We start from the raw sequence: 23,115 nt of genomic DNA on the forward strand, positions 1-23,115 counted from the left end.
GGGGCGTGTCTGTGGAATTCTGTCTACGACCAGGGCGCGGGGAGGGAAGGGGGCGGCTAGTGCGTGTTCGTGAAATGCTTGTGACCCAGAGGTCCCAGGGAAGTCTCCGCCTATTATTGTTAACAATAGCAGTAGTAATACTAGTAGTAAACGTAGTACCCGCTACGTTTCAGGCATTGGTACCACACCCTTGACGTGGATCATTTTTTAAACATTCCTAATTGTCCTATTATCCTTTATTACAGATGGGGAAGCGGAGGTATTTTATAATGTTTACTTGGTTAGGATTACATAGCTAGTGCATGGTTGGGTTAAATAAGGAGTGGGGGGTAAGGGGTGCGCGTTTTCTTGGACGGGTCACCTGATTTATTTTGAGCCCCACTTCGCATACGTTAACAATAACTTACCTGCCTTACCTACTTTTGGGGGTGGTTCTGAGGGTCAAATCAGTTAAGTTGTTTCATGGAAGCATCTTGGAGTGTACAAATACATGACTGTAAGTTACTGTGTGAAGGTTGTGGGTGGGAAAGAGCGTAACTGGCTTCATGCTGCCTCCTCTGGGTGTCCTCTCTTGCTACGCCCCAGGGGAGTGCTGCTCATCTGGTATGGGAAGAGTGCATGTTTGTCCTTCTAGATAGACAGTGTCTTTTGTCCCCTATCCTGATGCCTAGGCAGGTATGAGTGAAACATGTCCTGGCTCTTAATGTATGCTTTGAAATGAATGAGCTTTCATGGACTGAAAAGAAAATAGGAGCCCATCTCCATTTAATGTGCTTTTGAACCTCGGTAGTCTATCTTTTGCCTGGAATGGAACTGCCTTCTAAAACTGTGATAGTTACTCCCTTTAATCCGTGTTTCCATCTCTCTAGTGTCTGTTCCTGGTCCCATATTTCCAAAGTTCTTGAAACTGTTATTCTGTGATGGGCAGAAACCTTGATGATAAGGGAATTAGGGCTACCGTGTGAAGATCTTTACTGCTGTGAATATATGGGAACTCAGAGGGAACATTCAGACCAAGTAAGGTAGCATTCCATCAGCAGGGATGAGTATATGTGTTCCCTCCCTCTCTGTTCCTGAATGGTTTCTCCTTGTAGAGGAAGAAGCACATAATTCTATGTAAAAGCTTCCAAGTACTCTTTTCTTGGCCCAAGTTCAAGCAAATGATGACTAATTTAATGATTGATTCTTAATCTAATGCCAGAGCTATGCTCCCCAAAGCTAGGAGATCTTACCTGAAAGCTCATATAAAAACATTTCTATTTAGAATATTCTCTTTTATTTATGGAATATGAGAGTGAGAAGAATGCCTTGAACTAGTAGTTGAGTTCTAGGACTATTAGGATGGTGAAAAGCCCTGCCACAGGTGGCTAAACAGGGCTGATTGGAGAATATGTTGACAGCTGTGTCTGATTGATAACACCCGATGGTCAGTAAGTATGTTGGGGGTCATTTATTTCAGCTTCTTACCCACTGTTATACTGAACATATCAAAGGTGTTGTCTGAACTCAAAATAAGCACTTCCAAAGATGGGACCACTCCCAAAGGCAATTCATTTCAATATTGAACAATTCTAAGTAATAATAATTGTTATTGTATTCTAACAGTATTATGTTTTTGTGCTGTCATTGATTATTTCATTTTATCCTTCTATGCTTACTGTTTGTTTTTTCACCATTCTTTCTTGCATTTATTCCTTTTGTGTAAATAGATGAATATACCCTTCAGATGTTTTCTTCAGTGAGGGGTCAGTTAGTGTTAAACACTCTGTGTGGAAACATCTTTTTTTTCTCTTCAGTCTTGATAGTTTAGCTGGGTACTAAGCTTCCAATTATTTTCTCTCAGCACTTTGAATATGTTATTTTACTGAAATTCTGGCTTTTTGTTGTTACTTTTGAGAACTGTGCTCACAATTTAACTATCATTTTGTTGCAGGTAACCTGCATTTTTCTCTGGTAGTTTTTAAAGTTGGTTTTTTTGTTTGTTTGTTTTGTTTTGTTTTTAATTTGACAGAGAGTCAGTGAGAGAGGGAACACAAGCGGGGGGAGTGGGAGAGGGAGAAGTAGGCTTCATTCTGAGCAGGGAGCCTGATGCAGGGCTCCATCCCAGGACCCTGGGATCATGACCTGAGCCGAAGGCAGACGGCTTAATGACTGAGCCACCCAGGCGCCCCTTCTCTGGTAGTTCTAAAGATCTTATTGTTTGTGTTCTGCAGTTTCATTACATGCTGTGGATTAATTGTATCCTACTGGGAACTTATAGTGGTTCCTCAATCGAGATTTCATACCTTGCATAAATTTTGTAAAAAGATTGTAGTCATTCCCTTTTTAAATAGTACCTCTCTCAGATCCCATATTTAACTTATGTTGGACTTTTTTATTCTGTCCTCCACATCTCTTCTTATCTTTCATGATTTCCATCTCCTTCTGTGTTACCTCTGGTAATTTATTAATTGTTTAAAGGATTTTATTTATTTTTTTGACAGACAGATCACAAGTAGGCAGAGAGGCAGGCAGAAGTGAGAAGGGAGGAAGCAGGCTCCCTGGTGAGTAGAGAGCCCGATGCGGGGCTCGATCCCAGGACCGTGGGATCATGACCCGAGCTGAAGGCAGAGGCTTTAACCCACTGAGCCACTCAGGCGCCCCTGGTAATTTCTTTAAATCTATCTCCTAGCCTACTAATTTACTTTTCAGCTTGAACTAATTTACTTTGTGTGTGTGTGTGTGTGTTTTAAGGGCTGGAGGGGCAGAGGGAGAGGGGGAGAGAGAATCTTAAGCAGGCTCCATGCCCAGTGCAGAGCTTGATGAGAGCTCAATCTCATGACCCTGAAATCAAGACCTGAGTTGAGAGCCAGTTAGTTGCTCAGCTGACTGAGCCACCCAGGTGCCCTGAGTTCTTATCTTCATTAGCTAACTTTTCATTTTTAGAAGTACTATCTAGTTCACGTTAAATATGCTTCTTTGTTTTCCATGGTATCTTGTTTTTATCTCATGTTTTCAACTCATATAATAATTTTATTTTATTTATTTATTTTAAGATTTTATTATTTATTTGACAGAAAGAGATCACAAGTAGGCAGAGAGGCAGGCAGAGAGAGAGGAGGAAGCAGGCTCCCCGCGGAGCAGAGAGCCTGATGTGGGGCTCCATCCCAGGACCCTGGGATCATGACCTGAGCCAAAGGCAGAGGCTTTAACCCACTGAGCCACCCAGGCGCCCCTCAACTCATATAATAATTTTAGATAAACTTATAGTCTCTATCATGTTTTTCTGAAGTTTATAGGGATTTGTTTTAACTGACTCTTGCCCATAATGAATAGTTTCCACACGTATGTAGTAGTTTTGGATTGTAAGGTCACATTCAAAGGGGCGTTGTCTGTGGTAGTCCTATGTAGCTTGGGTCGAGGTCAATTCTACCAAGAGCAGTTTATTTTCTTTCTTTCTTTTTTCCCAATTTTCTTTTTTTTTTTAAGATTTTATTTATTTATTTGACAGATCACAATTTTCTTTTAAGTCAACTTTGCTTAGGCATAATTTATGTACAATAAGCTATGTTTAAAGTAAAAGTGTTTTGACAGATGTATATACCTATAAAAAGCTGCCACAATCAAAATACCAGAGCCGCGGAGCCTGCCTCCACCTCTCTCTCTGCCTGCCTCTCTGCTACTTGTGATCTCTGTCTGTCAAATAAATAAATAAAAATCTTAAAAAAAAAAAATACAGAGCCGCTCTGTCACTCCTCAGAGTTTCTGCATGTTTCTTTGCAGTCCATATTTCCCTTCACCTTGGCTCAGGAACTTTTTTTTTTTTTTGAGATTTTATTTGAGAGAGAGTAGGAGTAGGGGAGGGGCAGAAGGAGAGGAAGAAGCAGACTCCACGCTGAGCAGGGAACCCGACATGGGACTCCATCTTGAGACTCTGGGATCCTGACCTGAGCCAAAGGCAGGTGCTTAACGAATGAGCCACCCAGGTGCCCCTCTCAGGAACTATTGTTAATTTGCATTTCCTAGAATTTCATGTAAGTTAAATCATATAGTGCATATTCTTGGGCCTAGTTTCTTTCACATAGCATAATACATATGAGATTTATCCATTTATATCAGTATATATCATATATATCAGCATATATCAGTAATTTGTGGCTTTCTGTTGCTACATAGTATTCTGTTGTATGGTTATATCATGTAATTTTATTATTCTCTGTTGTTGGACTTTTGTTTCCAGGTTTTAGCTCTTGTGATTAAATTGCTATGAGCAATCATGTACAAATCTTTGAGCATTTGTATATTTTTTTCTTTTCAGAGTGGAATGACTGGGTTGTATGGCAGTTGTATTTAACTTTTTAAGAAATTGCCAGTTTTCCAAAGTGATGGTACCATTTTAGTAGTATGTGAGAGCTCCATTTGCTTCATGTTCCCTTTTTTTAAAGATTGTATTTATTTATATATTTATTGAGAGAGAGCATGTGCGTGCACGTGATCATGCTTGAGCAGGGAGAGGGGAAGAAAAATCTCAAGCTGATTTAGCAAGTACAGGGCTGGATATCACCACCCTGAGATCATGACCTGAGACAGATGCTAAACTGAATGAGCCACCCAGGAGCCCCCAGCTTCATATTCTTACCCAAACTTGGTATTGTTGGCCTTTTAATATATGCTATTCTCATGGAGGTGTAGTAGTATCTCATTGTGGTTTTAATTTGCATTTTCCTGTTAACGATGATGGTGAACATTTTTCACATATTTATTGGCCATTCATTGTATCTCCTGGAGAACTTTGTTATTGCTTCTGTTGGACACTCAAGGCTATTCCCAGCCTGGGACCAATGTATGTAATACAGATTTCCAGGCCACAAGCTTAGGCCACAAAACAACTATGGTTTTGAATTCCTAGGAGGGTTTTTCGTCCTACTTCACTAGGTGAACAAGATAAGCTTCCCTATTTCCCTGTGGACAGATTTTTTTTTTCCCGGTCTTTTTATTGACTGCCTCAGCCTTAATACAAGGATATCAGTTGTTCTTAGTAGGCTCAAAATCTGTCTCTTGGACAATGAGGAGGTTATAAATTCTTTACACAGCTAGCACAGCTATGCTGTCAGGTCACACTGTTCCTGGAATTTCCCTTACTTTCTTGTGAGGTCAGTGTATCTGTGTGTCAGTTAGGATCCAAGCAGGAAAGTAGAAACCACACATAGCTATTTTAAGAGTGAACTCAGTAAATGGAATTAGTTTAAACCTTTGTGGGAGGGCTGAACAAGCAAAAGGGAATCTTAAAGTTGAGTTTGATGTAGTAACTGCATTAAATAGCTACCTCATCTAAGACAGAAACAAAGGGAGGAACAGTTGGAATTATCAGAGCATAGAAGTCTGAAGGGATCTGGAGGACTACGCCCTGATTCTCTGCAGACAGGGTGTTGCCTGGTGCTGCTGGTTTCTTAGGTGCTCCCGGGAAGGGCCTAAGGAGCCAGGTTTGCTTGAGCTCTGCCCAGCTGGTGCTGTTGCCTCGGAGGGGTGCCATGAGGCTGGTTCTGGGAGTTCAGAAAGATGTGGGAAGGAACCAACTGCTGTTGTCAAGAAACAGCACGCTGTAGGAAGGAGGAAGTTCCTGCTTTCCATTTTCCCTTTAGCATCTCCTATTGACAGAGCCTAACTGTGAGCCAGCTGGCAAAGGTGAAATGGGGTTGGCAGAGTCCAAGCCCCAATGTCACAGAGCAGAGTATAACAGGGTAGGTGGAGCGGAGAGACGATAACTTAACTGGCATAATCTAAAAGGACATTTATTGTATTTCCCCAACCATTTCCAGGTGTATTTAGTAGGAGGATTTTCAGGTTATCTGATTTGTCATATCAACAGTCACAGCAATAGCTACGTTCTTTTTTTTTTTTTTTTTCTTTTTCTCAGTATATACTCTGAGCCAGGCACTATTCTAAGCACCTTGCATGAACTGCTTCCCAAAGTTCTTTAAGGTAAATACTACCATTATTACTGTTCCTTTAACAGGCAAATAAACTGAGCCACAAATAAGTCAAGTAATCTCAAAGTCATACAGTTTGTAAGTAGTGGAGTTGGTGTTCTGATCCAAGCATTCTGGGTTCTATAACCCCCATTCATTTTATTTTATTTTATTTTTATTAATTTTTTTATTTTTTATTAACACATAATGTATTATTAGCCCCAGGGGCACAGGTCTGTGAATCGCCAGGTTTACACACTTCACAGCACTCACCATAGCACATACCTTCCCCAGTGTCCATAACCCCACCACCCTCTCCCTACCCCCCCTCCCTCTGGCAACCCTCAGTTTGTTTTGGGAGATTAAGTGTCTCTTATGGTTTGTCTCCCTCCCGATACCATCTTGTTTCATTTATTCTTTTCCTACCCCCCAAACCCCCCACGTTGCATCTCCACTTCCTCATATTAGGGAGATCATATGATAGTTGTCTTTATAATCCCCATTCTTAATTTCTTTTTTTTAAATTTATTTTTTTAAATTTATTTTGACAGAGAGAGATCACGAGTAGGCAGAGAAGCAGGCAGAGAGGGGGAAGCAGGCTTCCTGCTGAGCAGAGAGCCCGATGGATGCGGGGCTCCATCCCAGGACCCTGAGATCACGACCTGAGCTGAAAGCAGAGGCTTAACCCACTGAGCCACCCAGGTGCCCCCCATTCTTAATTTCTTAATTATGCTGAAAGTCTTTCCCCATGTCCAACCCAAATCTATCTTCCTATAATTTCTGCTCAGTAGTTCTGGTTTCTTCTTCTTGCAAGAGAACGCATAGGTTTTTCTCTTCACGTGCATGACAAGCATGCATATATTGAAAAGTTTTCACGTTTTCACTGCTAAACTTCTGTAGCTCTTCCCTCACATTTGCTACAACATGACTTTTAGACCTTTCACCACAGTTGTTGTTATTCTTCACTGCATATACTCTGACTTTGCTCTTTAAAAGGTGGAGCACAGAGTTGTCACACAACCCAAGCCTGCATTGTGTTTTCTGTAGCTCTGTTACATTCATGGTTCATTGAGAGCATAACAGCCTCTCCTCCACCTCCCACTAGAGGCAGCCTGCTACCTCCCCTACCCCAAAGGCAGCCTTTTAAATATGAACTGCTGTACCAGGTCTCTACCATCTTGTATTAGTTTGGCTGATTTCTTTTACTGTGAATGCAAGCCTTTATATTTAATCTCATTAAATTGTATTGTGTTGCTTTTGGTAATGAAAGCTTGGTTACAAAGTTTGGTATGAGCTTGCTTTAGTAACGAAAGGTTGCTTTTGGTGTTGAGATCTTTGCCAGAACAAATCTAAAAATATTGTATTTTCTGTCCTTCATAGTTTATAATTCCAAAGTTGACAAGCAGGCTTTATATGTTTTCACTCTGTCTTTGGTAAAAATGCTAAAGATGGTAGAGTTTGAGAAGCAAGCTCTATGTTATACCACTACAGGCCTTCAGTTGATGGAAGTTTGGGAGGGAATAGTCTTGATTATTCTTTCTGCTAAATTAGTGGAGGAGCTATCTGGAAAGGGCAATATCTTGGCTGTCAGTGAGAGGAGGAGAGAGTCAAGGTTAAGGGTTGGCCATTGGGCAGTCAGTCACCCTAATAAGGGACCACTAGGCAGAAGTAAAATGATCTGGTGGCTGTAGAAGGGAAAGAGCATATTGCACAGCATGCTCCTGGGTTGAGGCCTCTGTTGACAGCTGTGTCAGCTGCCCTTTCCGTCCTATTTAAGGGCTGATTTCTTTGAAGCCAGTGCAGGAAATGCCAGTGATTCAGCCTTGCAGATTTCTTCTGCCTTACTGCATCTGAGGACTGTTTTATATGGCGAGGAGTAAAGACTTCAGGTGTATTTATTTGACCACTTGGGTGCCTTCCTGTGACTGGCCAGAGACACTTGTTTTGCACGCTGTCAAGTTTTTGGTGCCCTGTGGCAAGGTGGATGCAATGTGACCCTAGCTCTTGGTCCTTTGTATGGGTAGTAACTGTATTCTGCCCTGTAAGTGGGCTTTTGTCAAGTGTCACTGACTGCTGGATGGCCTCAGTGAAGGATGAGGTAATAATAGCTTTTATTACCTCCTTTTCTATCCTTCCTGTGGTGTGATGGTGTGAGTTTGAGGGAAAACTCTTGTTCCTTTAGAGTTTGCCTCTGTACCCCTTATGAACTATTGCAAAGTTGACTCTGGTTGGCTGTTGACCTCCAAAGCTCAGTTGCCTTAGGTAGTGAGCAAATAAGTAATGAGTGCCTCTTTTTTTTTTTTTAATTATTTTTTAAAGATTTTATTTATTTATTTGACAGAGAGAGATCACAAGCAGGCAGAGAGGCAGGCAGAGAGAGAGGAGGATGCAGGCTCCCTGCTGAGCAGAGAGCCCAATGCGGGGCTCGATCCCAGGACCCTGAGATCATGACCTGAGCCGAAGGCAGAGGCTTAACCCACTGAGCCACCCAGGCGCCCCAATGAGTGCCTCTTTTATCTCTCAAAGAGCTGAGTATACAAAGAAGGGTGTAATACAGTAATTTCTTCCTCACCAGCTGTTCAAACCTACAGATTCTTTATAGGAATAATAAATATTTATACACTCTTGTATAAGTTCAAACCTATAGATACTTTATAAGAAAAATATAAAAAATACACTGTTCACCTAGATTCACCAATTGTGAACACTTTGCTGCATTTGTCTCTATCCTTCATTTTCTGACACTTTTGACTGTTACATGTGAACATCATGTTACTTCATTCTAAATATTTCAGCAGTGTTTCTTAAAAACAAGACTGTCTTCCACAATACAGTTAGCACTTAGGAAATTTAATATTGATTCAGTACATTCAATGTATAGTGCTTGTTCAGACTTCACAAATTTTCCCAGTGATGTCCTTTATAGACTTTTTTCAAATCAATCTTCATTGAAGGATCGTGCTTACATTTAGTTGCCATGATTTTGTCATACCCGTTGAACAGTTCTCTAATCTCTTAATCTTAAATTTTTTTTCTATCATAGTATTGACATCCTTGAAGAATTTAGGTTATACTTTTGCAGAATATATATATATATTTTTTTTTAACTCTTTTTTTTTTAAGATTTTATTTATTTATTTGACAGAGAGAGATCACAAGTAGGCAGAAAGGCAGGCAGAGAGAGAGAGAGAGAGAGGAGGAAGCAGGCTCCCTGTTGAGCAGAGAGCCCGATGCGGGACTCGATCCCAGGACCCTGAGATCATGACCTGAGCCGAAGGGAGAGGCTTAACCCACTGAGCCACCCAGGCTCCTGCAGAATATATTTTTTTAAAGATTTTATTTATTTATTTGACAGAGAGAGAATCCAAAGCAGACTCCATGCTGAGTGCAGATCCCATGTTGGGCTTGATCCCCCAACTTTGAGATCATGACCTGAGCCTAAACCAAGAGCCAGATGCCTAACCGACTGAGCCACCCAGGTGCCCCCAGAATATTTCTTAATTTGGATTTGTATGATTGTTTTCTCCTGATTAGATTCAGGTTAAGATTTTTAGAACTATGTAGGTTAATGCAGTAGTGTGATTAGTGAATTAGGACTAACACATGGACTCAGTATTCAGTTTTGCATGACCATATATAATTTGGCACACGATTGTGTAGTCTGTAAGCCCAGCAGGAACTGAGAGAAGAGGGAACTCAGCAGGACCTGGAATAACTAGGAAGGACTTTGGCAGGAACGTGGATAGAGTTTGAGGTAATTGGAGTATGGTTAGATAAGCTGCTATTTGGGTTTCCTATCCCACTATTAAGGTTGTATATCATGAAAATGAATTTCCTCTTTAGAGTTTTTATGTATTTTTTTAGAAGATTTTATTTATTTATTTGACACAGAGAAATAACAAGTAGGCTGAGAGGCAGGCAGAGAGAGGGGGAAGCAAGCTCCCTGCTGAGCAGAGAGCCCAATGCAGGGCTTGATCCCAGGACCCTGTGACCATGACCTGAGCTGAAGGCAGAGGCTTAAGCCTCTGAGCCACCCAGGTGCCCCTATTTATGTATTTTTAATTTTTATATATTTTTTAATTTTTAAAAATTTTTAGATTTTATTTATTTATTTGACAGAGATCGCAAGTAGGCAGAGAGGCAGGCAGAGAGAGAGGAAGAAGCAGGCTCCCTGCTGAGCAGAGAGCCCGATACGGGGCTTGATCCCAGGACCCTGGGATTATGACCAGAGCCCAAGATAGGGGCTTTAACCCACTGAGCCATCCAGGCGCCCCTATTTATGTATTTTTTAAAGATTTGATTTATTTTAGAGAGCAAGATATTGAGCGTGCAAGTTAGGGGGAGGGGCAGAAGAGAGGGAATTCCAAGCTGACTCCATGCTGAGGGTGGAGCCTGATGTGGGATTCAGTCTCACGAGGGATCATGACTTGAGCCAAAATCAAGAGTCAGACATGTAACTGACTGAGCCAGCCTGGCACCCCTCCTTTTCAGAGTTTTAGAGCTCTGTATCTTCTGTGGTATTTGTACTATTGGGAATCCTCAACTTTAGAGCTCTTGCTTTCGATTCAGAGATGATGCCCAGCCTTTTGCCAGCTGCCTAACCTTGGGAAAGCTTCTTTACTTGCAAGCTAGAAAGAATATTAATAACCATCTAAGAGGTCATTGTAATGCTCAAGGTGAAGTATTGCATAAATATTTGAATTAAAATATTTGAATGCTTTTAGATGGGGATAACACTTGGGCTTTTGCCATATGCTCCACTGGAGAATCCATTTCTTTTACCTGTCTGACTCCTGAAGGTATTTGAACTTACCACTGCTGGATAACTGAAGGCATGGAAATGAGAGAGGCTAATGCAGAGAGAAGTGGGAAGACTGGCTTGATAAGTTCAGAGTATACACTGGAATAGTGGGAAATAGGTTGAATAAATGACTTAAGGCCATATAATGGAGGATTTAAAAAATTAAGCCAGATAATTTAAGTATGATGCTTTAGGCAGAAAAAAGCCATAGAAGGTTTTTGAGTAGGAGAAACACTTGGATATGAGCATGGTATGGAGCCTCCCGAGAAAGGACCTTTTCTGGTTTGGAGACCAGAATCCTAATAGAGCAGAGTCTTCCCAGTGCTGACCAGAGGGAGTGGGGGTGGGGGTGTGGTGTGCTGTGGTGTGGTTTATATTTGGCAATCTTGCCACAGGAGGCCAGAATTTCTGCTCCACTGACTCTTCCTGCTCTGCGACTGACTCACCCCGTTGACCTAGGCTGTGTGGCTTCCTTTCCGGTTGCTGTCTGATCTATAGAACCCTGGAGCTGCCCAGGATGATATGAGGCTGAGCTGACCAACAGTGGGTGGGATGGGAGAATGAACAAGCATTCCTGTCTCTTTGCCCCTTCCCTGGCTAGATGCTAATTCTAAGTCAGACTGCCAGGGATCTCTTGTCCAGGCCTGAGGAAGCTGTCTACGAGGAGGTAAGTTCAAGATGGTTCCTGCCCTCTCTGGTTTTTCATAGATCAGCTTTTTCCTGAACAGAAGCTTTACTATTTTTTCCCTGATTCATGTTCTTCATAGTAATGTTCTTTCAGTTACTTGAAGCACATGGCTTACTGCAGGAGGCAGGAAGAGAGGTTCAACAGACATATTTTTAATGTGTGTATTTGTGGGGTGTGGAGGGAGGTGTCCAGAGGTTTTCATTGACCCCTGCTCTGAGGTAGATTATCCAGAACTCTTGTGAGCTACATACTGAACAATGGCTCATACCCATAGGGGTGATTACAGAGAGCTATCCTGGTCTTTTTTTTTTTTTTTTTTTAAGTTTTTATTTATTCATTTGTCAGAGAGACAAACAGCACAAGCAGGGGGAGCAGCAGGCAGAGGGAGAAGCAAGCTCCCTCCTTGCTTGGGATGTGGATCCAAGGATGTGGATCCTTGGATGTGGATCCAAGGACCCTGGGTTCATGACCTGAGCTGAAGGTGGAGGCTTAACTGACTGAGCCACCCAGGCATCCCAAGATATCCTGGTCTTAAGCCATCATTTCTCAGCTACTGGTTTCAGAACCATTGTGATGTATTTGAGTGTCCCAAGTTATTTCCTTTCACTTTAAAAGACAGCAGTAAAAATAAATAAATAAATAAAATAAAAGACAGCAGTGAGAAACACAGAAGAGGGAGGAGTATGGATTAGTATATATTTATGGATTATGCTAGAAGTTAGGGTGACTGGGTTTCTAGTCCTGACTGTTGCTAACCAGTTATGTTACCAGAGACAAATTGCCTAACCTCAGTGCACTGAGTGATCTCATAGGTAAAAATGAAAAGTTTGGATTATATGATCTGGAAGATTCCTTCCAGGGTCAAAATATATGATTTTATAATGTGTGATTGTAAAGTAATACAATTAATATGTGACATATATTGCATATATCTTGTCCCCTTAGTTGTAGTTTCAGGACACTTAATATTTGTAAGTTTGTCCTGAGAGTAATTGTGTTCTCAGCCTTTGTATTTATTCTGGTGAGGCTGCCAATGCTCAGAATATTTTTGGTTTCTAAGCCAATCTTTTGAATATCCTCAGAAGTAGCAAATCATCACTCTTGCTTAGTGGATTCAGGTTTAGGAGACAGCCAAAAGATACTGTGAGCCAAAGAGTGAAACAAGGCAGTACATTTTTTGGTGAAGAATGACATGTAAACAGTAAGACTTAATTTTTGTGTGTGTCTTCATGTGGCGTAGATCTTAAAGGCAGTTTCCAAAGGAGTGTTTTATAAATATTTTGAGTGATGGTAATATTGTTAGAATAAGTTAATAACTTTCTGCAGAGACTGTTTTGACTACAGTTTTCATTTGATTTAATAAGATTGGAAATGTTTGTTTAAAAAGGTGTCACTTCCTTTATACTCACTGCATTTTTGCTTGCTTCTAGGCCATGGTGACTAGATAGCGTAAGAAAATTTGCCTTTCTCATCGTAGTCCTCCCAAATCACAAATGTGATTTGAGGACCAAAAAGGATTGGAATGTGCTGCTGTAGGACACCGTAGATGAGGGGTTGTTAGCAGTCATCTCCAGAAAACTCAGTCACAGTTTCTTCTGGCTGTAGCACCCACTGCACACCAGCATGCCAGCACCCGTTGCATGGTGGGGCTGAACCAGATAGTTTGGTAGCTCGTCTTTTTGTGGGAAAAATTATATATCAAGTCACTTTTTTTTTTTTTTTTTTGGTCAGCAGTTGGGTTTGAGAAAGGGTGAGAATGGGCAGAGGGGATAGAAAGAGGGAAAGCAGAGAGCCTATCTTGAATGCATTTGAAATAGGCTGATTGGTGTACCCCGGAATCTGTTCCTGGAAATGGTGTTCTTGTTGATAACTAGTCAGTAGAATAAGGTATTAGGCAATGTGGTCAAAAGATTATGTCACTAAGTCACTATATGGTCATTTGCAATTCTTTCTTACTCAAGGCCTTGTTTTCCTCATTTTGGTATTGAAAAAGTTACGTACTAAGAGTTCTAGATCTGAAAATAGGTATGTGTAAGGAGATTTGAGGTCAGAAAGTATCTACTTGTTTTAAGTTGCTTGACTATTAGATAAGGGGGGTAGGAGTGAAATTCCTTTTTAGCCCCTAAGTTGCAGTAATTTTACTTTCTACGGGCAGTCATAGCTGAGTGATCAAACATGAAGTAGCTGTTTAATGGGAAGCAGGCACTGGGAGCTTTCTCCTGAAAAACAATCACAGGACATGCTGGTCCTGATAGAAGTCATTTGGTGGTAGGACCTTTTGTTTGAAGAAGTTGGGGGTGAATTTCATCCAAATGGACAGTGTGGATATTGTGATTTAGGAGATTTAGAGACTTTGTTCCCTGCTGTGGTTAATTTCAAGTCTTTCTTTAAAGGGATTCTTTTAATGATTGGGGCAATGAGATTCATTTAGAAAAAGCCCCAGGTAACCACAATTAGAAGTTAAATGGCCAAGAGCAAAGCCAGTTGCTGGAGAGAAAGTGCCCTAATCAGTTGCTTTTTGACACTTAGATCCTATAGTGACCTCAAGGAGAGAATAGGCTGCTTAGTGAGCTCACTAGGCCCTAGGCTGGGAGATTTGGGCTCCGAACAGAGGAGGAGGTGACCTGTAGAATCCACACCTCTTAATCTCCCTATTTCTCTTCTTTCCCTCAGTGCCCTTTAGTTTTAATTAGGATTGTGTAAACACAGTCAGTTTGCCAGTCCCCTTAAAGTGGCAGGCCTGTGACATTTCCTGTTGGTCACTCATGCTAGGTAGGTGACTTTAAATTAGAGGGATTGACACTTTGGCTTCACTGGCTGCGTTACTGAAAGAATTCATTACATTAGGGCCAGTTGACATTCAGTCAGGCAACATTATTTAGCACCTACTGTGTGCAAGCATTGTGCTAACATGGAGCTGGTAGGTGAATGAGGGGGTTTCAGCTCTCCAGAAGCATAGTCAAGTGAAACATATTTGTGGCTAGCATAGACCCAAAGAGGAATGGAATAAAGTGTGTAGAGGAACAGGCAATACTGGGAACATGAAGAAGAGAGAACAGTTGTTTTTAAAATGGGAGAACAAAAACTTCTGAAGAGAGAAGGCATTTGAACCAGGTTATAAAAGGTAAATTTAAGCCTTCAGTAAGTTTAAAAGAAAAAACATTTTGGAGGAGGTCACAGCATGGGCAAATACACAGAGCATGTTTGGGAGAAGTATTCCTGAGACAAGATATTTTAGAGTTAGGAGCTGGAGGTAGGCTGGAAAGGAAATTTGATGGTTGGATCTTAACTATAAGTGTCATGTTAAGGGATATGGATTTTATTCTGAATGGAGTTAGCTGTTGAGTTTTATTTATTTATTAATAAATTTTTATTTTTTTATTAACATATAATGTATTATTAGCCCCGGGGGCACAGGTCTGTGAATCACCAGGTGTACACACTTTACAGCACTCACCATAGCACATACCTTCTCCAGTGTCCATAACCCAACCACCCTCTCCTTACCCACCTCCCCCCCGGCAACCCTCCGATTTTTTTTTAAGTTTATATATTTTTTTAGTTATTTCTGCACCCAGCATAATGCTTGAACTCACAACCCAGAGATCAAGAGTTATAGGCTCCTCTGACTGAGCCAGCCAGACACACCCTGATTTTTTTTTTTTTTAAGATTTTATTTATTTATTTGACAGAGATCACAAGTAGGGGGTGGGGAGCAGGCTTCCTGCTGTGCAGAGAGCCCAATGTGGGGCTCGATTCCAGGACCCTGAGATTGTGACCTGTGCCGAAGGCAGAGGCTTAACCCCTTGAGCCACCCAGGTGCCCCCCCCTTTTTTAAAGATTTATTTATGAGAGAGAAAGCACTGTAGTAGCTGGGGGAGGGGCAGAGGGACAGGGAGAACCAGACTCCCTGCTGAGCAGGAATCCCTATCTGGGGCTCCATTCCAGGACCCTAGGATCATGACCCAAGCTGAACGCAGTTGCTCAACTGACTGAGCCACCCTGTTTTGTTTTTTAACTAGGCTCCAGGCCCAGTGTCCAGCCCAATGTAAGGCTTGAACTCATGACCCTGACATCAAGACCTGAGCTGAGATCAAGAATCAGATACTTGGGACGCCTGGGTGGCTCAGTGGTTAAAGCCTCTGCCTTCGGCTCAGGTCATGATCTCAGGGTCCTGGGATTGAGTCCCGAATCGGGCTCTCTGTTTAGCAGGGAGCCTGCCTCCACCTCCTCTCTCTCTCTGCCTGCCTCTCTGCCTACTTGTGATCTGTCTGTCAAATAAAAAAAGAAAAAAAATTAAAAAAAAAAATCAGATGCTTAACCAACTGAGCCACCCAAGTGCTTGGCCCCCTGAATGTTGTTTTTTGTTTTTTGTTTTTTGTTTTTTTTTAATTTGACAGAGAGATCACAAGCAGGCAGAGAGGCAGGCAGAGAGAGAGGAGGAAGCAGGCTCCCCGAGAGAGTAGAGAGCCCGATGCGGGGCTCGATCCCAGGACTCCGAGATCATGACCTGAGCCGAAGGCAGCGGCTTAACCCACTGAGCCACCCAGGCGCCCCCCCCCCTGAATGTTTTTGATGTGAGGAATAACATGATCCAATCCATGTTACTTAGGTCTTAGTCTGGTTTCTTTCTTTAAAAAAAAAAAAATTATTTGAGAGAGAGCACATGCTTGTGCACACTGGGGGGGAAGGGCAGAGGTAGAAAGAATCTTAAGCAGACTCTGCACAAAGCTTGGGCTCCTTGCAGGGCTTGATCCCATGACCCTAAGATCAGGGCCTGAGCCGAAACTAAGAGTTGGATGCTTAACTGACGGTGCCAACCAGGCACCCTGATCTGTTTTCTTTAAGTGTAAGGTCTTAGATTTAAGGGTTGAGAAGGTGGTGGTCCTGGGTCCTTAGCGTATAAGGTTTGTCAGGCATCTCAATATAATTTGATTCCTCAGTTAATGTTTACTAAAGCATCTCCAAAAGCAAGAAGGCAGGAAATGGTCAGCATAGTCCCTTTAGGGGGACAGCTGAGCTTTTCTACACCCCAAAGATGAAGGTTTTCTTAGGCATATATCTTGTGCAGTCTTTCTAGTGGGTTGCTTACTTTTCCTCTAATCCTTTTTTTTTTTTTTTTTTTTTACAGCTTTATAAACATATATTTTTATCCCCAGGGGTACAGGTCTGCGAATCGCCAGGTTTACACACTTCACAGCACTCACCATAGCACATACCCTCCCCAATATCCATAACCCCACCCCCCTCTCCCAACCCCCTCCCCCCATCAACCCTCAGTTTGTTTTGTGAGATTAAGAGTCACTTATGGTTTGTCTCCCTCCCAATCCCATCTTTTCCTCTAATCCTGTGTGTAGTCCTATACATATTTCTCAGAAAGGGTGAATTTTTGATTATACACTGGAAACCAAAAATGTTTTTTGAATCTGATTGAAAAATAGTATATATATTCATTGTAGGAAATTGGAAAAATACAGGAAAGGATAAAGAAGAAAACTAAAATTATCTATAACCCCACCATCTGGAGAAAATCACTTATTTAGTATTTCTTTTCAATGTTCTGTACCTATACGTATTTCTATTTTGCATAGTCCAAAGTCATATATTACCTATAATTTTGTATTCTGCTTCCCAGTTACCATTGTATAAATTCATATAAATTTAAAATGTTGGGGTCCCTGGGTAGCTCAGTTATTAAGTTTCTGCCTTTGGCTCAGGTTATGATCCCAGGCTCCTGGGACTGAGCCCTGCATTGGGCTCCCCGCTTGGTGGGAAGCCTACTTCTCTCTCTCCTACTCCTCCGGCTTGTGTTCCCTCTCTCGCTATCTCTCTCTCTCTGTGTCAAATAAATAAATAAAATCTTTTTAAAAACAATGTTGCTGAAACTATAAATACTTATAATGGCTGTATAATAGTCTATCATAGAGAATTTTTATAGTGCTTTCAGTTTTTCTATTTTAAACAGTACTGTAATAATTTTATACAAATTTATAAAAGTAATATATAAAATAACTAAGTCCCCTACACTTAACCCTTTATCCTAATGCTATTCTGCTGACATAACCATTTTTATTTTATTTTTTTAGATTTTATTTGTCAGTGGGGAGAGAGCACAAGCAGAGGGAGTGGCAGGCAGAGGGAGAAGCAGGCTCCTCACTGAGTAGTTGGATTTGGTAGTAGTAGTTGGAGTTGGAGGACCCTGGGATCATGACCTGAGCTGAAGGCCGGCACCTAACCAACTGAGCCACCCAGGCATCCTGAGATAACCATTTTTATTTACTAATAGTTTTTATTATTTATTTATTTATTTATTGGAAAGAGAGAGAGAGATGAAGTGTGCATGCATGTGCATGTAAGGGGTAAGGGGCAGAGGGAGAGAGAATCTTAGGCAAACTCTGTGCTGAGCGTGGAGCCCCACACAGGACTCCGAGATTGTGACTTGAGCCAGAGTCAAGAGCTGGATCCTTAACAGACCAAGCCACTGTGTGCCCCATATAAATTTTGTTTAAGATGAGCCTCACTGTCTAAAATAGCCACTGTGAGTTGGACAACAATCTATATTAAGAAACTATTCTTTAGGGGCACCTGGATGGCTCAGTGGGTTAAGCCTCTGCCTTCGGCTCAGGTCATGATCTTAAGGTCCTGGGATCGAGCCCCGCATTGGGCTCTCTGCTCCGCGGGGAGCCTGCTTCCCCCTCTCTCTCTGCCTGCCTCTCTGCCTACTTGTGATCTCTGTCTGTCAAATAAATAAATAAAATCTTTAAAAAGAAAGAAAGAAACTATTCTTTAGATGTTCAGTGTAAGTTGCTGTTTTGTTTAGACCCAAGTAGTAAATACTTCAGGCTTTGTAGGCTGTGTAGTTGCAGCTACAGTTGACCCTTGAACAAATGGGTTTGAACTGCATGGGTCCACTTATACAGGGATTTTTTTTTTTTTAAATTAAATACAGTACTGTAAATGTATTTTCTCTTATGATTTTCCTAGTAACACTTTATTTGGCTTTATTGTTTAGTTACAGTATTAATACAGATAACTTACATGATAGATGTTAATCAGTTGTTTGTTATCTGTAAGACCTCCAGTTAACAGTGGCTATTAGTGGTTAAGTTTTTGGGGTGTCAGAAGTTCTGCGTGGATTTTCAACTATATAGGATGGTGGGGGTGTTGAGCAGTTTGGCACCCCTTATCTTTGCGTTATTCAAGGGTCCACTCTGTTCACCTCTGTAGGTCATAGTTTGTTGACCTTTGGATAGTGGGAAATATTGTTGAGAAGGCCTAGCTGTTCAAAAACTATAGCATTTTTCTCAAGCTTTTTCTTTTATTTATTTATTTTAAACTTTTTGTTGTTGTTGTTAGAGACAGAAAGCGTGCACCAGCAGGGGTGGGGCAGAGAAGAGAGAGAAGCAGACTCCCTGCTGAGCAGAGACCCTGATGTGGGGCTCCAACTGAAGCCAGATGGTTAACTGACTGAGCCACCCAGGCCCCCCAAAGCTTTTTAAAGTATGAGGAATCCATTATAATCTAATATAGAAACATGTCAAAGAAATTTTTAAGTGAAAAAGGCAAGTTGCAAAACAAATCATACAATATAATTACAGGTATGTAGACCAAACACACTCACACTCTTTGTCTCTTTACTTACATACATGCGTGTGTGTGTGTGTGTGTATACACACACACACACATACATGCATATACACATATCTCTTTCTATATACACACATGTGTACGTGTGTGCATCGTTAGGAAAAGCTACAACAAAGTTGTAACAGTGGTCACTCTGAGGAGGGGACTGCCATTGTGAATGTCGGTTAAGGTTTGGTAAATGGGGAGTTTTATATTTTACTCTATATATTTCTGTATTATAATATTTCCTAATGATACTGTATTCTTCTTCCTACTTGTTTGGATAGCTGGTGGGCCTATCTGCATTTGCTAGGGTTAGGAGTGTGACAAAGTAGGATTAATTCCACAAGCCAGCTCTGCCCACATCAGTTGAGTGGGAAGCAGCTGCTGAGACCAGAACAAGGAGCACATGTATTGGGTGGGGGTGGGGGTGTGGTATGCTCAGGTGGCTGAGAGAGGCAGCCAAGATAGGCCAATTCTAATTTACCAACAGTGAGTATCACATGTCATTTGTCTTGACATTCTCCAAGTTGCTTTGCCCTCCTTTATCACACCAGGCCCTGAGGAAAATTCTGTGAGCAAGTAAGGCAGAGATGATGACAAGAAAGGAAATAATCAAAACATTGGATGACTAGAAAGTGTGTGTATAGAAATTTTTTTCTTTAATTTAAAAAGAAATATGCATAAGGATATGCATTACAGCATTGTTTGAAATGGTAACAGATTGAAAATAGCCATGTCCATCAGTAGGAAAATATGTGAACACACTATTTTATGTTCTTTATGTGGACTGTTATTCAGATTTTTTAAAGTATGTGTTAAAATTTTTTATTTAGTGACACTTGGGATTCATGATAAATTATTAAGTGAGAAAACAAGTTGCAGAGCAGTGTTGAAGTTGTAAACCTAGTTTTTCAAAAATGGAGAATAATAAAAAATCCCCTTAAATATAAAAATACATTTGTAGGGACGCCTGGGTGGCTCAGATGGTTGGACGGACTGCTTTCGGCTCAGGTCATGATCCCAGAGTCCTGAGATCGAGTCCCGCATCGGGCTCCCAGCTCCATGGGGAGTCTGCTTCTCCCTCTGACCTTCTCCTCGCTCATGCTCTCTCTCACTGCCTCTCTCTCAAATAAATAAATAAATAAAATCTTAAAAAAAAAACTTTAAAAAAAGTACATTTGTAGTTACATTGTAGGGGGCATGAAAAAAATCTGTTAACATATCTTGTGGGAGGGCCCAGCGGGGAATGAAAATGGGCTGAGAGATTACAAATTTTATTTTTTAATCTAATTTTGTATTGCTTCATTGATTTTAGAGAACAAGGAAATAAACTTGTTCAAGCAAGAGGGGAAGTCTTCTGTTTTTTCATCTTAATTGATTTTTAAGAGGTGCTTTTAGTTTTTTATTGAGTTAATGAAGCAGAGAATTATGAAAGTGAAAAATAGAGTTAATATGTAAATCTTCTCCCGGGTTTAGAGGGAGGTATCTGGGTAGTAATCCCAGGAGTCAAAGAACCAACTTTGTACTTAACTTTCTGGGGTGTGAGCTTTAATTTAATAAGGTCACTTAACAACTGTTAAACAGGGCTCCACTCTCTCCATCTCTTAAATCAAGAGCTTGTACCCGAGACAAGGTTCTCCAAGGTCCTTTCTAGCCCTAACACTCCAGGATCTATGATCTCACGGTTGAACTACCTTTAGAGATTAGAACATTGTATTTTGTTTATTTTTAAATGCTTTTTTGCATTGTTTTTATGTTTTAACACTCTGAAATTAGGAGGCGTTTATAATTGGTGGCATCTTTAAATTGTCATTGGCATTTTTCACATCTTTGTCTCTGAAATTGAGATATCTTACTATTGTACTGATAGTATAGGATAGTTCCACTTTTCAGATGCCATTTTTTTTTTCATTTACTATAATCTTGGTGCCTTACTGGGCTTCCTGTGCTCCTGATCCCATCAGATTCACTCACATCACCTAGTCATTATGGGTGACTTGTGGGTGAATATATTTATTATTTGTGTGTGCAAGGGTGAATAAGTGGGTGAATATATTATTTGTGCGTGCAAGGATTTTGTGCATTCTTACTTAACTGTTAGGTGCCCTATATGTACCTGCTGCTTGAGAAGTCAAGCAAATATACATATAGCCCTGAGACATCCAGCTTTCCCAAATTTTTATTAGTCTATCTTAATTTTGCCTAGTGTTTGCTTTTTTAATTAAAGTGAAACATACATACAGAAAAATGCATAAAGTAATGTAGCTCATGACTTGTCACAAAGTGAATACACCTGTGTCATTAGTGCTGTTTCAAGAAATAACATTTACCAACTTCCTGTTAGCCCTGTCCAGTCATTATCCCCCTGCTGTTTTCTTTTTTCTCCTTTTTTTTTTTTAAATAAAGATTTTATTTATGTATTTGAGAGAGACAGAGACAGTGACAGAGAGCACTGAGGAGATAGAGATAAAGAGGCTCTGAGAGAAAGAGACAGAGTGGGGAGGAGAGGGGAAAGCAGGCTCCTTGCTGAGCAGGGAGCCCAATGCAGGACTCAAGACTTGATCCCAAGACCCCAGGATCACAACCAGAGCTGAAGGCCGACACCCAACTGACTGAGCCAACCAGGTGCCCATATTTTCTTTTTAAATACAACAAAAATGTATGTAGGGATGGTGACTCTGTTGGTTCCTAGGCGGGTGGGTGGCTTATAGTTATCTTGGGGTGAATCTGCTGGAAAGAGCTTCAGATTTGGAGCCAGAAGATCAGAGTTGCACTGTGGTCCTATTGTTTTGTAGTTGTGTGACATTAGGCAGAGTACTTTTCTGAACTTCATTCCTCTTTGATAAAATGAAAACAGTGTCTACCTTGCAGAGCTGTTGTGAGGATCATGTGAAATACTTTGTAGATGGGAAACACTGTCTGTGGTAAGAAGCCATACTCAGATGCTAGGCATTTTTAGCAGGAGATGATGTGAACCTGACGTAGGAGAGAAAATGATGTTTGATCCCCACATTCATTCTCTTAACCACCTTCCTTTTAAATTGACATTGGTATGGTCACTGGCTTTCTGTTGAAATTTCCCCAAATGGAAATAATAATAAAGGTCCTACAAGGGATCTCCAGAGATTTGGAATTTCACTCAGAGTCCGTCCATCAGTTCTCAGTGTGGGTGTCCCCTGGGCTGTGCAAGACAGAGGCTTTGGCAGAAGATTAACAAATTTCAATAGCAAATGTATATGCTACCTCTTTATTTATTTTTTTTAAAGATTTTATTTATTTTGACAGAGAGAGATCACAAGTAGGCAGAGAGGCAAGCAGAGAGAGAGAGAGAGAGGAGGAAGCAGGCTCCCTGCCGAGCAGAGAGCCCGATGCGGGACTCGATCCCAGAACCCTGAGATCATGACCTGAGTGGAAGGCAGAGGCTTAACCCACTAAGCCACCCAGGCGCCCCTATGCTACCTCTTTATTAAAGACCTACTAAGCAAGCATGTTCCTATCATAGACCCTCTTCTGATTATAGTTACACTGTTTCAAAAGTGACCCAAATCTGTATCTCTAGCCCCAAATCATATTTTGCACCAGCTATGGGTTTTTCTGATTGTATGTCCAATAGGTACCTCATGTCTAAAACCAGACTTTCAAACCACCTGCCATTATGGCATGATGGTTTAGATTATGAAGTTTGGAGTGAGCTAGACCTGGGTTTGAATCTTAATTCTGCTACTTGTTAGCCTCATGATTTTGGACAGGTTGTTCAATATCTCTTAACTTCTATGAAAGAGGGTATTAATAGCACTTGCCCGATAGGGTTGATACTAGTGCTCAATGAATGAAGTTCCCATTTTTACATTCTTGTTTGTTTTTGGCACATATGATCATCTACTTATTCATGCAAGCTAGGAAGTTAGAGGTATTTCTAGAATTTTCCTTTTCTAATTCTTCACTTGAAATTGATTATCAGGGCCTGCCATAAGTAGTTCTCAAACTATTGCTTCCTCTTTTTTCTTTTTCTTTTTTTTTAAGATTTTATTTATTTATTTGGCAGAGAG

General features: G+C 41.0%; 1 protein-coding gene across 3 annotated transcripts in view; it reads left to right on the forward strand.

Annotated features, from left to right (window-relative positions):
- The window catches only part of NUMA1 (nuclear mitotic apparatus protein 1), a 76,794-nt gene that overhangs the window by 314 nt on the left and 53,365 nt on the right, over positions 1 to 23,115 (forward strand). The window lies entirely within an intron of this gene.

Source organism: Lutra lutra, chromosome 10 (genome assembly GCF_902655055.1).
Source record: "Lutra lutra chromosome 10, mLutLut1.2, whole genome shotgun sequence".
Taxonomy (NCBI): Eukaryota; Metazoa; Chordata; class Mammalia; order Carnivora; family Mustelidae; genus Lutra; species Lutra lutra.